This window comes from Staurois parvus, unplaced genomic scaffold, assembly GCF_062004578.1.
Source record: "Staurois parvus isolate SC_StPar_1 unplaced genomic scaffold, SC_StPar_1.0 ptg000153l, whole genome shotgun sequence".
Lineage (NCBI taxonomy): Eukaryota > Metazoa > Chordata > Amphibia > Anura > Ranidae > Staurois > Staurois parvus.
The window spans coordinates 21,362,111-21,377,116 of record NW_028317949.1 but is presented as its reverse complement, the minus strand read 5'-3'; positions in this window follow the sequence as shown (position 1 = coordinate 21,377,116).

Sequence of the window (15,006 nt, the reverse complement as noted above, 5' to 3'; positions counted from 1 at the left end):
CGCTATATCATGACCCTGATGAAGTCACGTGTTATCCGTGACGCAACGCATTGGTACGCCCTGACGACATTTCCGGTACGCGGTGACGTCACTTCCGACGTACGCGCCATATTGGGACTCCAGATATACCCACAACATAAGGATACCATGAGGATGTATATCATGCGTTAAAACATCTGTGGATATGTGAGTGGGCATTTTTATATTATTCTTTTTAATAAACATTACTGTATTACGCTATGGGAGATCTCTGTTTGTGTCTCTGAGCATCATCTGGTGGTAAGGAACCACCATTATACAGCGGCTGGAGGTGTTCTTTTGGATGAGAGCGTTTGATGTGGTATCAACTGTGGACCTGTAGACCGGTTGGCTCCTGAGGGATACATCCTATATAAAACAAGGCACATTGCCCCTGTGGTAAGTGCGGGGAGGTGAGGAGGCACTCAGACCATTATAGGATTGTGGCACCAGTGGCACTCTCACGGTTTTCAAAGGCTCACAGTTTTTTGCTTGAAGTGGACTGCATATTATTCACTAATATCACTTATTTTAGTGTGTTATATTTGCATGACCTTGTGTGTAACCACTATACAAGTATTTAGTCACGTGTTGTCTTCCCCATATGGGGATGCACAAGGGGATTCATTTTTTATGCATGTTTATCTGTGTGTTGTCTGAGAGCATATATATATATCTCTATTTATAGGTCATTTATACCTAGAGTTTAGGTTCCATATATGCACATTTATTTATGCATAGTGGAATTTTCTAGCGCTACACCATTTTTATTTATATTTCTCTTTATGCACTTTTGGTAAAAAGGAGGGTGTTGGCAGCTTAAGGTTTTTCATTCATCTGAAGCGCAGGAGGTTTTAACATTTTTAATGGTGGAGAAGGATCTGGGAGTTCTGGTAGATCATAAGCTTAAAAATGGCATGCAATGCCAAGCTGCCGTTTCTAAAGTGAGCAAAATCCTCTCTTGTATTAAAAGAGATATAGACTCCAGAGAGAGAGATATCATATCACCCCTGTACAAATCATTAGTAATACCTCATCTGGAATATGCAATTCAGTTTTGGGCACCAATTCACAAAAAGAACATTGGAGAACTGGAGAAAGTACAGAGAAGGGCAACCAAACTGATAAGAGGCATGGAGGAGTTCAGCTATGAGGAAAGATTAGAGGAACTGAATTTATTCTCTCTTGAGAAAAGGAGATTAAGGGGGGATATGATCAACATGTATAAATAAATCAGTGGTTCATATAGTAAACTTGGTGTAGAGCTATTAACCCTGAGGTCATTACAGAGGACAAGGGGGCACTCTTTACGTCTGGAGGAAAACAAAAATGTAATCTCCAAACACAGAAAGGTTTCTTCACAGTGAGAGCTCTGAAAATGTGGAATAGATTCCCTCAAGAGTTGGTACTTGCCAGCTCAGTGGATTGCTTTAAAAAAGGCCTGGATTATTTCCTAGATACACAGAATATAACTGGATACTAACATTTATAGGTAAAGTTGATCCAGGGAATATCCGATTGCCTCTCGGGGATCAGGAAAGGATTTTTCCCCGCAGGAGAAAATTGGATCATGCTTTAGATCATGTTTTTTTTCCTTCCTCTGGATCAACTGTGGGTATAGAATTATACCTTTTTATTTTTTCAATGGTTCAACTGGATGGACTTTTGTCTTTTTTCAGCCAAATTAACTATGTAACTAAGTTTATGACTTAAAATGTAAAAGGGTTCTCCAACAAAAAAGAAAGATACTGAGGGAAATCCCCCAATACTCCATAGAGGTGGTGTTTCTTCAGGAGACACATATAACCCACGATACAAATGTTAAGTTATACTCTAAGTACTGGTGGTACTATGCTGATTCCCCAGTTAAAAGGGCTAAAGGTGTAGCAATTGGGTTTTCAAAAAATGTAAGTTTCACCCTGGAGGGAAGAATGGAGGACCCAGAGGGCTGGTTTTTATTTCTAAGAGGAAAATTACAAGGAGTTGAATAGACTCTAAAGATCCATTATCTCATGCGCTCAAAGACTCAGATCAAACGGGCGTTAGTAACAAGCAGCGTGTTGTGTGCTCATCCGCTGGTGATCAGAGGTTGTGCAGCTCTATCATGAAGCTGGGGAAGCTTGATAAAACTGTAGAAGAAGATGAAAGAAAGAGCGCACAAACCTTGCACATTACCTCAATAAATAGTGACTAATTTCATTATTAAGGAAATATACTCACAAAGTGATGGTATAACAGGCATAAGTAACCATAATCCAAACAGGGTTACAGGTAAATCCAAAGGGGGGGGGAATGAAGGCTAACGCATTTCGTTCATAGTGAACTGCTGTAATACTGACACTCAGTGGCTGAATATCTCCTTGCCATGGGAACTCTGCCATACTGAAGTCTCTATCTGCTCAACCCAGCTCTGATGAAGAAGGGAGCACCCTTCGAAACGCGTTAGCCTTCATTCCCCCCCTTTTGGATTTACCTGTAACCCTGTTTGGATTATGGTTACTTATGCCTGTTCTACCATCACTTTGTGAGTATATTTCCTTAATAATAAAATTAGTCACTATTTATTGAGGTAATGCGCAAGGTTTGTGCGCTCTTTCTTTCATCTTCTTCTACAGTTGAATATACTCTAGTTAGTATTTACTATCCGAATACAAAACCAGTAATATTCCTGGAGAGTGTGTTATGGAAACTTTCTGAATTTAAAAAGGGTAGTCTGGTGGTGGCGGGAGACTTAAATATGTGTCTGGATCCTCAGATGGATGAGTCTTCATGTATGCCGAGAGAGGGGAGTAGGAAATCTAAACTATTGAAGGGATTACTATATAAGTGCCAACTGACAGACACTTGGAGAGTAAAGCACCCAAGTGAAAGAGATTATACCTTCTTCTCTCAGGTACATGGTTCATACTTAAGACTGGACTATATAATGATCGAGGATAGACAACTGGAGTTGTTAGTTAGTTACAACATAGAGGTTATGTCCGTTTCTGATCATGCTCCTGTCACAAAGAGACTACGGGTTGGAGGGAACCAGGATAAAATAAATATGTTGAGATTAAATGAGATGCTTATACAGGATCCTGAAATAGAGAAAAGGCTAAGGCAGGAAATTGAGCAATTTTTTTAGTGCAATGAGACTGAGGAGGTCTTGGCGGCCACAATCTGGGAGGCACAGAAAGCATATATCAGGGGTATATTGATCTTGGTAGGTGCAGAAAAAAGAAAGAACGAGGGGAAAAAATAAAGACTGTGACGGAGGAGCTTTATAAACTAGTACAGTTACATAAAAAGAAGATAGGTACAGATATATATCAGAAGATAATCCTTAAAAGAGAAATATTAAGAGAGCTTATGGAACAGGAATCGAGAAGGATATTTAACAGGGTTTTAAAAGGAAGGTATCAGTGGGGGAATGGATCTGGAAAATACTTAATGAGGAAGTTAAAGGAAAAGAAATCTAAAAACTTCATAGAAAGAATTAAAGATGGTAAAGGAGAAATTATGTACACCACCACTGATATCGCTAACAGGTTCCAAAAATATTATAGCAGGTTGTACAACGTGAGCCCCAGAAACCAAAAAGAAATGGAGGATGAAAAGAAAAAAAATATTTAAACAAAGTGGAGCTGCCAAGATTAGAGCAAGAAAAATTAGAGGCCCTAGAGAGATCAATTATCCGGAGAAAATCACCTTGACCCTAAAAAAAAAAGGCAGCAGGAGAGAGCCCTGGCCCAGATGGATACACTGTGGGATATTTTAAAAAATGTAAAGAACTCCTTGTCACTAAAATGTGGTTATATGAATGCAATAGGGGAAGGGTTGGAAATGAGAGAGGAGTCATTGCAGGCACATATAACGAATAATGGTGGGCGCCGTTTATGAACCCGCCCCTGGACTGCCACCGTCCAGCCGTTTATACACATGGGCCGGATGGGAAGTGGTTAAACATTGATACCAAACTGTATGCCAAGGTATTGGCAACCAGAATGAAGGAGCTGATGCCGGAATGGATACATTTGGATCAGGTAGGATTCATTCCAGGAAGAGAAGGTAGGGACAACGGCCTGAGATCATTGCTCTTCCTACAAACGGTAAAAAGAGAGAAATTGCCAATAATATTCCTGTCGATAGATGCCGAAAAGGCTTTTGACAGGGTCAATTGAGGATTTATGTTTGACACGCTAGAGGTCTTAGGAATAAGGCCTAAAATATTAAGGTGGATTAAAGGCTCTATAGCGGACCATCAGTGGCGGTTAAGGTCAATGGATCCCTCTCTCAGTTTGTTTAAAATGCATAACGGTACCAGACAAGGATGCCCATTTTCTCCTTTGTTATTTGTATTGTCCTTGGAACCTGTCCTGGCGAGGGTAAGAAAGTGTATAGATATAGCAGGAATAAAAATAGGGGAATAAGAACATAAGGTAGCAGCATACGCGGACGACATGTTGTTTTACATTTACCAAAATCAGATAAGTCTACAAAAGGAGTTTCTATTTACCTGGAGGGAAAAGGAAATAGGCTATCTGGGAACAAAATTAACTCCTTCATTAAAAGGTCTATATCAGGCAAACTATATACCATTAATAAACAAAATAAAGGATGAGTTTTGGAGATTGTTAAAAGGTAGAGCTCCCTGGATAGGTCGTATAAACCTGGATAGGTTGTATAAAAAGACAGTGATAGTACCAAAAATCCTATATAAGTTTCATATGCTTCCAGTACACCTACCAGGATCATTTTTTTAAATAGTGAAGAAGATGACACTCAAGTTTATTTGGGCAAATAAGAAACCGAGAATTAGCTATGAAGTCTTGTGTAGGGCAAAAGGGAACGGGGACCTGGGCATGCCCAATGTTATAACGTATAATAGAATGGACATTTAATGCACAAGGGAAAGGTTGGGTGAATATGGAAGGGATTTTGAGTAGGCACAGTTAGGGAAAATGGTGAGGGTATCACATTGGATGTGAATATTAGTCTACTGACAAAGAAAGTTTTAAGTATTTGGGATAGATTGTATAAACAAAAAAGATTGGAATATAATTCACCTTTGACTCCCCTGGCAGGAATGGAGTATTTCCCCCCAGGTAAGGACAACATGTCTGGGAAATGGTTCAAAGATAAAAATGAACGTTTGAAGGATATATTGAATAAAGTGAAATTGTACACTTTTTCAGAGTTAAAGAAGAAAGAAGATTTATTTTTCACATTAGATGAGTGGCAGTATGGTCAATGATGTCATTTTGTTTCAACACTCCCATAACCACTGAGGACTATGGAGGATCAGCATCCATTTGAAAAACTGTTGAATGTAACTTCAGTTCCTAAACGAATTACCTGCAGGGTCTATACGATTCTTATGGACTTGGAGAGTACGATCCTCCTTGGTTCTTGGAAAAATGGGAACAAACAAAGGAATAAACAAAGGAATACAATATTTAAATTAACACATGGGGTGATGAATATAAGCACAGTTGAAATGAATTAAAAATATATTCATCCCTCCCTCCTAGATTGTAAGCTCCAAGGAGCAGGGCCCTCAAATCCTTCTTGTGTTATTATTATTATTATACAGTATTTATATAGTGCCAACGGTTCGCTCAGCGCTGTACACTACAATGGGACACAGTACACAAGACAGTACAGTAACAATACAATTCGATACACGATGGGTTCGAGGGCCCTGCTCCTTGGAACTTACAATCTAGGAGGGAGGGGATAGTGGTACAGGAGGAGATAGCTGTGGGGGATGGAGTGGTAGGAAGAGTGGAGGAGATTGGCAATTAGCTGAGGGCGGGGTAGGCTTCCCTGAAGAGATGGGTCTTCAGGGTGCATCTAAAGGAGAGGAGGGTAGGTGATAGTCTGATGGATTGGGGTAGGGAGTTCCAGAGGATGGGGGAAGCCCTGGAGATGTCCTCGAGATGGGCATGGGAACAGGAGACCAGGGAACTAGAGAGTAGGAGGTCTTGTGAGGAGCGGAGAGTATGTTTAGGGTGGTATTTGGATATCAGGTCGGTGATGTAGTTTGGAACAGTGTTATGAACAGCTTTGTACGTCAAGGTTAGCATTTTGAATTTGATCCGTTGGGCAAACGGAAGCCAGTGGAGGGATTGGCAGAGGGGGGTGGCGGATACGGAGCTGTTAGTAAGGTGGATGAGTCTGGCCACAGTATTCAGGATAGACTGAAGCGGGGATAGCCTGTGGTGAGGTAAGCCGGTGAGGAGGGAGTTGCAGTAGTCAAGTCGTGATATGATAAGGGAGTGGATGAGTTGCTTAGTAGTTCCCGGGGTTAGGAACGGACGTATTTTGAAGATGTTGCGAAGGTGGAGTCTACATGAGTTTGTCAGTAATTGGACCTGGTGTTGGAAAGACAGGTTGGAGTCTAGGATGACACCTAGTACTCTGGCCTGCGGGGTGGGACTGATGGTGGCATTGCTGGACGTGATGGAGAAGTCAGAAGAAGGGGCGTGGTCTGGGGGAAAACTAGGAGCTCAGTTTTGGAAAGGTTTAGTTTAAGGAAGTGGAGTGACAGCCAATCTGATATGTCGTTCAGTAGGCAAGTGATTCGGGCGGAGACTGCAGGGGTGAGGCGAGGGGTGGAGAGATAGATTTGCGTGTCATCGGCATAGAGATGGTAGTTGAAGCCCTGAGAGTGTATCAGTTGGCCAAGGGAGGAGGTGTAGATGGAGAAGAGAAGGGGCCCGAGGACAGAACCTTGAGGGACCCCAACAGATAGGGGGAGTGAGGGGGAGGTGGTACCGTTATAGGTGACACTGAAGGAGCGCTGGGATAGATAGCAAGAGAGCCAGGAGAGAGCGGAGTCTCTGAGGCTGAGAGAGTGTCGTTTTTGAGGAGGAGGGGGTGGTCAACCGTGTCAAAAGCTGCGGAGAGGTTGAGGAGTAGGAGCATTGCCTTTGGCAGTTTGCAGGTCATTGGTGAGTTTGAGTAGGGCAGTCTCGGTGGAGTGTAGGGGACGGAAGCCAGACTGTAGGGGACCAAGGAGGTTGTTGTTGTTGGTGAGGTGGGAGCTCAGGCGAATGTAGACTAAGCGTTCTAGGAGTTTAGAGGTACATGGCAATAGGGAGATGGGTCTTAAGTTGTTCAGGTTGGTGGGGTCCAGGGAGGGCTTTTTAAGTATGGGAGTGATGTGTGCGTGCTTTAGAGGGGAGGGGAAGGTGCCAGCAGAGAGGGAGAGATTAAAGATGTGAGTGAGGGAGCGTAGGATGGAGGGAGAGGGTGTCCCTAGGAGTTGTGAGGGGACAGGGTCAAGGTGGCAGGAGGTGAGGCGGGCTTCAGAGAAGACCTTAGTGACATCTTCAGTGGTAGCAAGGTCAAAGGAGTGGAGTGTTGAGAAGGTTTTAGTGTGAGGATTGAACTGTATTGTTACTGTATTGTCTCCCACCATAATGTAAAGCACTGAGCAAACCGCTGGTGCTATATAAATCCTGTATAATAATAATAATAATAAATGTTTGGCAAGATGGTATATTACACTGAGTAAGGCACACAAACAAGTAGATGTTTCACCATTGTGTTGGAGAGGTTGTGGGGAAAAGGAACAATGCAACACATATGCTGGGACTGTCCGAAATTACAGGATTATTGGAAGGCAATAATACAATTTATTCAGGAAATATGTGGGATTATGGTACAGAGATACCCGTAGATGTGCCTTTTTTTTTATAAATGTGAGTCTTCAGTAGATTTATATAGGAATAGGGTACTATACCATTTAATCAGTGTGGCTAAGGGCTTGATTCCCCAGTTTTGGCAAGTCCCAGAGCCACCAAGAATAAATTATTGGATAAACAGAGTGGATAATATCTATAGGATGGAGGAGTTATATCACATTGAGGACAAAATAGATAAATTTAGGAAAATGTGGAGTAGTTGGTTAAACTTTAAAACATCTAAAAAATATCTGGAACTGGTTGGAGTTAAGGTGGAAAAACATTAGAGAGAACTAAAAGGAGAACCCCTGAGAGAGAAAGGAGACAGGAGTGAAGGGTTACAGATATAGACAGACAACCATGATAGAGGTTAAAAAAGAGGAAAAAGGATATGGACTGGGGTATGTGGAGGGTGGGCGTGTGGAAGGAAGATGGGGAGGGGGAAAAAAAGCAAATGGAACTTATGTATTGTTGATGTATTTGCATTTTGTATTTCTTCCCTATATCTGTGTATTAGAAGTTTTTCTTTTTTTGTTGTATTGAAAAAAAAATTTAATAAAAGATATAATAATAATAAAAAAATATCCAGGGAGTTTAATTGACTCGATGCTATGTTCTTTTTAAAAAGTGTTCCTTTTGAGGTGTATATATTCAGTATACAGAAAAATAAGGAGTCCTGGAAGTGATGGATTGGTCCCCACAGAGACCTTATCTCAACACCGAGTCTCTCTGGGATAACATGAAGAGACAGAAGGATTTGAGGTAGCCTACAACCACAGATCTGTGGTTAGTTCTCATAGAGGTTTGGAATAACTTACCTGCCGAGTTCCTTCAAAATTTGTGTACAAGTGTACCTAGAAAAATTTATGCTGTTTTGAAGGCTAAGAGTGGTCACGCCAAATGTTAAATTGATTTGGATTTCTCATATGTTCATTTATTTTCCATTTTGTTAATTGATAAAAATAAACTATTAACAATTATATTTCTGAAAGCAATCTTGATTTACAGCATTTTTTCACAACTGCCTAAAACTTTTGCACAGTACTGTATTTGACTGTCTTCTTCTGGGTCTTCAGGGATGCACATCCCCTGCAGACCTAAGTTGTGACTGAACAGAGCACAGGTTTGGCAGCTGATTTCAATGATTTTGGTTGAAATCAACTGATCGGCTGTGGACAGGGAACAGTGATCTGGCTGTTATTTCCCCCTGCAAATCTACTGTGACCAGGCAGCAAGTGGTTCAGGTAAGCTCAGACAAAGTGATAGATAGGGATAAGCTGAACTGCTTTGAGTTCAAGTAGGGTTAAGTGAGCTTCAAAGAAGGCTGGATACTGAACCCAAACCCTAATGAAATCAATGGTAGCTGAATTTGTAAAAAAAAAATGCAGATGAACATCATCTTTGGGAACATATGCCAATGTATCAAAAAATGTGGGACTAATGATTTTTTAAAGCACCAGCATTTACAAGGGAATAAGTGTTTTAAATTGCTGGCAAATTGCATTTTCCTCCCAGCTTTTTTTTAAAAAAAAAAGAATGCAGACCCCTCCAAAAGGTCCCCTAAAATACATAGCAAATCCCTTGAGGGATCCCTAGATTCACTCACCAAATATGGTCATGTGCATATATGGTCAATTATCTCAACTGAGAGATCCCACCCCCTTACGTATAACAGGTGTCATCTGTTCACCCTGTCATCCTGTGGGAGTGAAGCAAACTTATTAGATGTTTTTCGATGGACAGCGTTTGTTTTCTTTTCATGGGTCATCAGCCATTGACCATCATGGCTGACATGGAACTATGGAACTTGACAATGTGATTGGTGATAGATGTAAATAATGGAACTTTTTTAATTTAAAGACTTGTTAGATACTGTTTCTTTATTCTTATTTTACCTTTTTTTACATTTTCCCCTTACTCATTCACATTCTGCATGCTTGCATAAGGGTGTGGTGTGGTTTTTCAGAGGGGACTTCATGCCTTTTTTCTCATGGGGTTCCCCAATTAATCTGATTCATAGCTATCCACAGGTTTTAGCTAAGGCTGCAGAGAAAGGAGGAGGAATAATGTGGTGGCAGAACCTCTATAAAACATACCCAATTGCTGGCAAAAAATATGTAGTTGCTGGTGATAGCTTCCTGTAAGGGAAACATTACACCAATTCTTTCTAATGTAGGTAATTCCTTCATCAGTTCAGAGAGAAAATAACAAAATGAGGTTTCTGTAAGATGGTGGAATTTGTGGTACAGCCAGAGGCAAGGAGGGTTTACAGGTATTCTTGGATCCACAACTTTTTCCAAGCTATTTTACAAGTATTGCATAAAAAGTCTACTTCTGCTTTCTAAACATCTTTAGAACAGATTTTAAAAAAGTTTCTGTCTTAAGTGGTTGGGTTTATGTAATTCTAGCTGCTATAGCTACAGTAACAGCAAGCAGTGAATTAAGGTGATAAATGCCTTACACGTATTCAGAGGTCTTCCTTTTTGTCTTTGCAGGTGACTACTTCAAAGGATGAATTTCTATTCTGAAGACAGTGTTCACAAAGAACATACATGTCAGTTGCTAGCTGAAATTTTAAAATGAAATTACAAGATGCAAGTGATGAATAAGATCTGAATCAAGAGCCAGGTGTAAAAGCACATAATGATTACTCAGGACTGTAAATCTTAGGCTTAGGACTTAAATCTTAAGTCATCAGCTGTTACTTTTTCTGATTACACAGAGAAATTGCAAACCAGCCACAGGTATCATTATTAGTCATCAGCGATAAAAAAATAAGAGAAATAACACAACAGCAACCATACTATAAGTACACAAGAAATAGTGATGGATGTCTCCTGATTGTATGCTTAAAGCACCCTGTCAAATAGGCTAGTTTAAAGGCAACCATTACTGAACCTAGCCAAGTAGTGTATACTAGTATATACTGTATACTGTGCAGGTGCAGTATACAGTAATATGTATATATATATATATATATATATATATATATATATATCAATTTTTTTTAGTGTGTGTATATATATATATATATACAGTATATATATATAATATGAGTCACAAAGTAATCCTCATAAAAACAGCACTTCACTCCATATGATCATAGCAATAGACCAACCCATGATGAATCGTCAGCTAATGAAAAGGAATTTGAGATTTCAGAATTTATTACATGTGAGATCACACATGTGATCTATGCCTTGGAGTGCACATGTGGTCTAATTTATATTGGTCGAGGCTAAATGACATCTTAAGAAAAAAATAAGTGAGCATCTTCATATTATTTCGATAGGGTAAAAATATCATAGCGTATCTATGCATTTTAGGAAATATCATAACAAGGAGCCCTCTGGTTTGAAATTTTGGGGTATAGACACTATTCCCTATTCATGGAGGGGGTCAAATAGGGTGAGAGAACTATCTAAAAGGGAGACAAAGTGGATTTATATGACTGACTCTTTAGTGCCTAAAGGTTTAAATGTTGAGATTGATATAAATTGCTTTATAAGTGATTATTAATGTTTGTTCATCTTCTAACTTTTGGAAAAGATACATGTGATTGTTAAGGGGATACTGTGTGCTTTTTAGTATGACTCATATATGTTGTAAAATTTGTGTATAATTGTAATTCATGAATATGATTTTTTATGGCTATAATGATGGAAGAGATGGTAGTTTTTATCCAAGCTGATTTATGCCTATCCACTAGAGGGCAGCTGTACATTTGAATAAATTAGTAATTATTAAATGGTTAAAAATTGGGCTATAATACACCGCCTCTTGCAATGTATGGTCACACCCTCGGAGGAAGTCGTAAGGACAAAACACGTCAGAGCGTGACCATACGTGACGTCAGCATGTTCACCGGATGTGATGTCTCTCCTACCCGGAAGTGGAACAGCGGGCTGTGCACGGTAGCATGGTGAGATGCCAGCGGTTCAATGCAAGCAGAGACCAATGCTTTATCAATATACTTGATGTGAATTGTATTTATTTCCATGTGAGTGTTATTTTATAGGGGTTATTGTGCAATAAAATTTGGAAACAGAATTATGCTATGTGATGCATTTGTGCTTTATATTTTTGTACTGGAGCTATCAGATCTTTTTGAGTGGTGGAGATTGCGTGTCCAAGAGAAGGATATTATTGTTGTGCCTAATTAACACCATGCTCTGGTGAATGTTTAGTTTGATGGGGCGATTGTCACCTAAAGAATATGGTGGTGCTGGAGTGAATTTATCAATTACTGAGACTTTCCCTATAAGAGATCTATGTGGTGGACTTTATCCTTTTTTTCACTCTGCTACACCTTGGTGGAAGATACTTCATTTATTATAAATTAACAATTCATTTTTTATTTTCATTTTTTTATTTATATTTATATTATCATGTGTTGGTCTATTGCTATGATCAAATGGAGTGAAGCGCTGTTTTTATGAGAATTTCTTTGTGATTCATATTAATAATCTTTTTTTGTCATATTGAAAAAACAGCAGCTCATTGGTTATATTTTATTATAATTGTTTATTTTGGTTCAACGCGTAGTTTGTACATTCATACGAGTGTCACTTATACTTTAAATGTGCTCCTACCAACAATATTATTAAGTCAAAATGCATGAAACACCAAGCAATTAAGTCTTTTGATGACAAAATCCTGATTATGATCAACAGCTGTGTCCACAATAATCCTCCACGTGTAGTGAAATATAGACTCTCGTGCCCACCACCACAAAAAAGACACTGCTCGTTACTGAATAGTTAAACCCTAGATTATAGGTGGTCAAACAGAGCATGATGCTGAACATATTATTATTATTATACAGTATTTATATAGCGCCAAATGTTTGCTCAGCGCTGTACATTACAATGGGAGACAATACATGAGACAGTATAATAATACAATAAACGAGGGGTTCGAGGGCCCTGCTCCTTGAAGCTTACAATCTAGGAGGGAGGGGATAGTGGTACAGGAGGAAATGGCTGTGGGGGATGGAGTGGTAGGAGGAGTGGAGGAGATCGGCAGGGAGGGGATAGTGGTACAGGAGGAAATGGCTGTGGGGGATGGAGTGATAGGAGGAGTGGAGGAGATCGGCAGTTAGGTGAGGGCGGGGTAGGCTTCCCTGAAGAGATGGGTTTTCAGGGTACGCCTAAAGGTGAGGAGGGTAGGTGACAGTCTGATGGATTGGGGTAGTGAGTTCCAGAGGATGGGGGAAGCCATGGGGAAGTCCTGGAGACGGGCATGGGAGGAGGAGACCAGGGAGCTAGAGAGTAGGAGGTCTTGTGAGGAGCGAAGAGTACGTGTTGGGTGGTATTTGGATATCAGGTCAGTGATGTAGTTTGCGGAAGTATTATGGATAGCTTTGTACGTCAATGTTAGCAATTGGAATTTTATGCGTTAGGCAATTGGAAGCCAGTGGAGGGAATGGCAGAGGGGGGTGGCGGATACGGAGCGGTTGGTAAGGTGGATGAGTCTGGCCGCAGAGTTCAGGATAGACTGAAGCGGGGATAGCCTGTGACGAGGTAAGCCGGTGAGGAGGGAGTTACAGTATTCAAGACGTGAATGAGCTGCTTAGTAGTTTCTGGGGTTAGGAACGAACGTATTTTGAAGATGTTGCGGAGGTGGAGCCTGCATGAATTTGCCAGCAATTGGACATGGGGCTGGAAGGACAGATTGGAGTCTAGAGTGACACCTAGAACTTTGGCTTGCGGGGTGGGACTGATGGTGTTCTTGGTGGTCGTGATAGAGAGGTTGGGGGGGGGGGGTGCGGGCTGGGGGGAAAACTAGGAGCTCAGTTTTGGGAAGGTTTAATTTGAGGATTTGAGGAAGTGGAGTGACATCCAATCTGATATGTTATTCAGTAGGCAAGTGATTTGGGCAGAGACTGCAGGGGTGAGGGGAGGGGTAGAGAGATAGATTTGCGTGTCATCGGCGTAGAGATGGTAATTGAAGCCGTGGGAGTGTATCAGCTGGCCAAGGGAGGAGGTGTAGATGGAGAAGAGAAGGGGCCCGAGGACAGAGCCTTGAGGGACCACAACAGAGAGGAGGAGAGAGGGGGAGGTGGCAGCATTATAGGTAACACTGAAGGAGCGCTGGGATAGATAGGAAGAGAGCCAGGAGAGAGCGGAGTCTCTGAGGCCATGAGAGTATAGTTTTTTAAGGAGGAGGGGGTGGTCAACCGTGTCGAAGGCCGCAGAGAGGTCGAGCAGTAGGAGCACTGAGTAGTGGCCATTAGCTTTGGCGGTTAGCAGGTCGTTGGTGAGTTTGAGTAGGGGCGGTTTCGGTGGAGTGTAGGGGACAGAAGCCAGACTGTAGGGGATCAAGGAGGTTGTTGTCATTGAGGTGGGAGCTTAGGCGATTATAGACTAAGCGCTTGAGGAGTTTGGATGTAAATGGCAGCAGGGAGATGGGTCTAAGGTTGTTCAGGTCGGTGGGGTCCAGGGAGGGTTTTTTAAGTATGGGAGTGATGTGCACATGCTTTAGAGGGGAGGCGAATGCACCAGTAGAGAAGGAGAGATTGAAGATGTGAGTGAGGAAGCGTAGGATGGAGGAGGAGGGTGACCATAGGAGTTGTGTGCGGACAGGGTCAAGGGGGCAGGCGGTGAGGAGGGTTTCGGAGAAGACCTTAGTGACCTCTTCAGTGATAGCAAGGTCGAAGGAGTGGAGTGTTGAGGAGGTTTTAGTGTGAGGGATGTTAGGTGGGGTGGAGGTCTGGACAGTTGCGAGGTCAGAGGAGAGGAGTGTTGAGGGGGTTTTCATGTGAGGGATGCTAGGTGGGGTGGAAGTCTGAGCAGTGGCGATGTCCCTACGAATTGCGTCAGTCTTGTTTTGGAAGTGGTTAGCAATCTCGTGGGCAGTGAGTGAGGTACTGGGTGGGGGGGGGGGAGTAAAGAGTTAAAAATAGAGAAGAGCCGGCGAGGACAGGAGGAGAGGGTATTGATGAGGGTTACAAAGTAATCTTGCTTGTAACATCCTAGATGGAAAAGAGGTGCCATAGACTTTGGTATCTCTCCTCCTGAAGCGATGTGTGCTCAGTCAAAAAGGATAATACTCCAGATAGTGTGATAATGTACAAATAATTTATTAAGGTAAATGAAAAAACACTTACAAACTTCAAAGACAAAAGAGCATGTAGGTCATAAATGCTGGTGCCTGGTGCAGACAGCCATGGGCAGGGGCGGACTGACAACTCATGGGGCCCCCAGGCAATAGGGGATCATGGGGCCCCTGTGTCCTTGCCCAAACTCAAAAAAGCCTATGAAAAAGGTACCAGGGGCATCCCATGGGGCCCCCTACTGACCCTCAGGCAGTGCCAGAG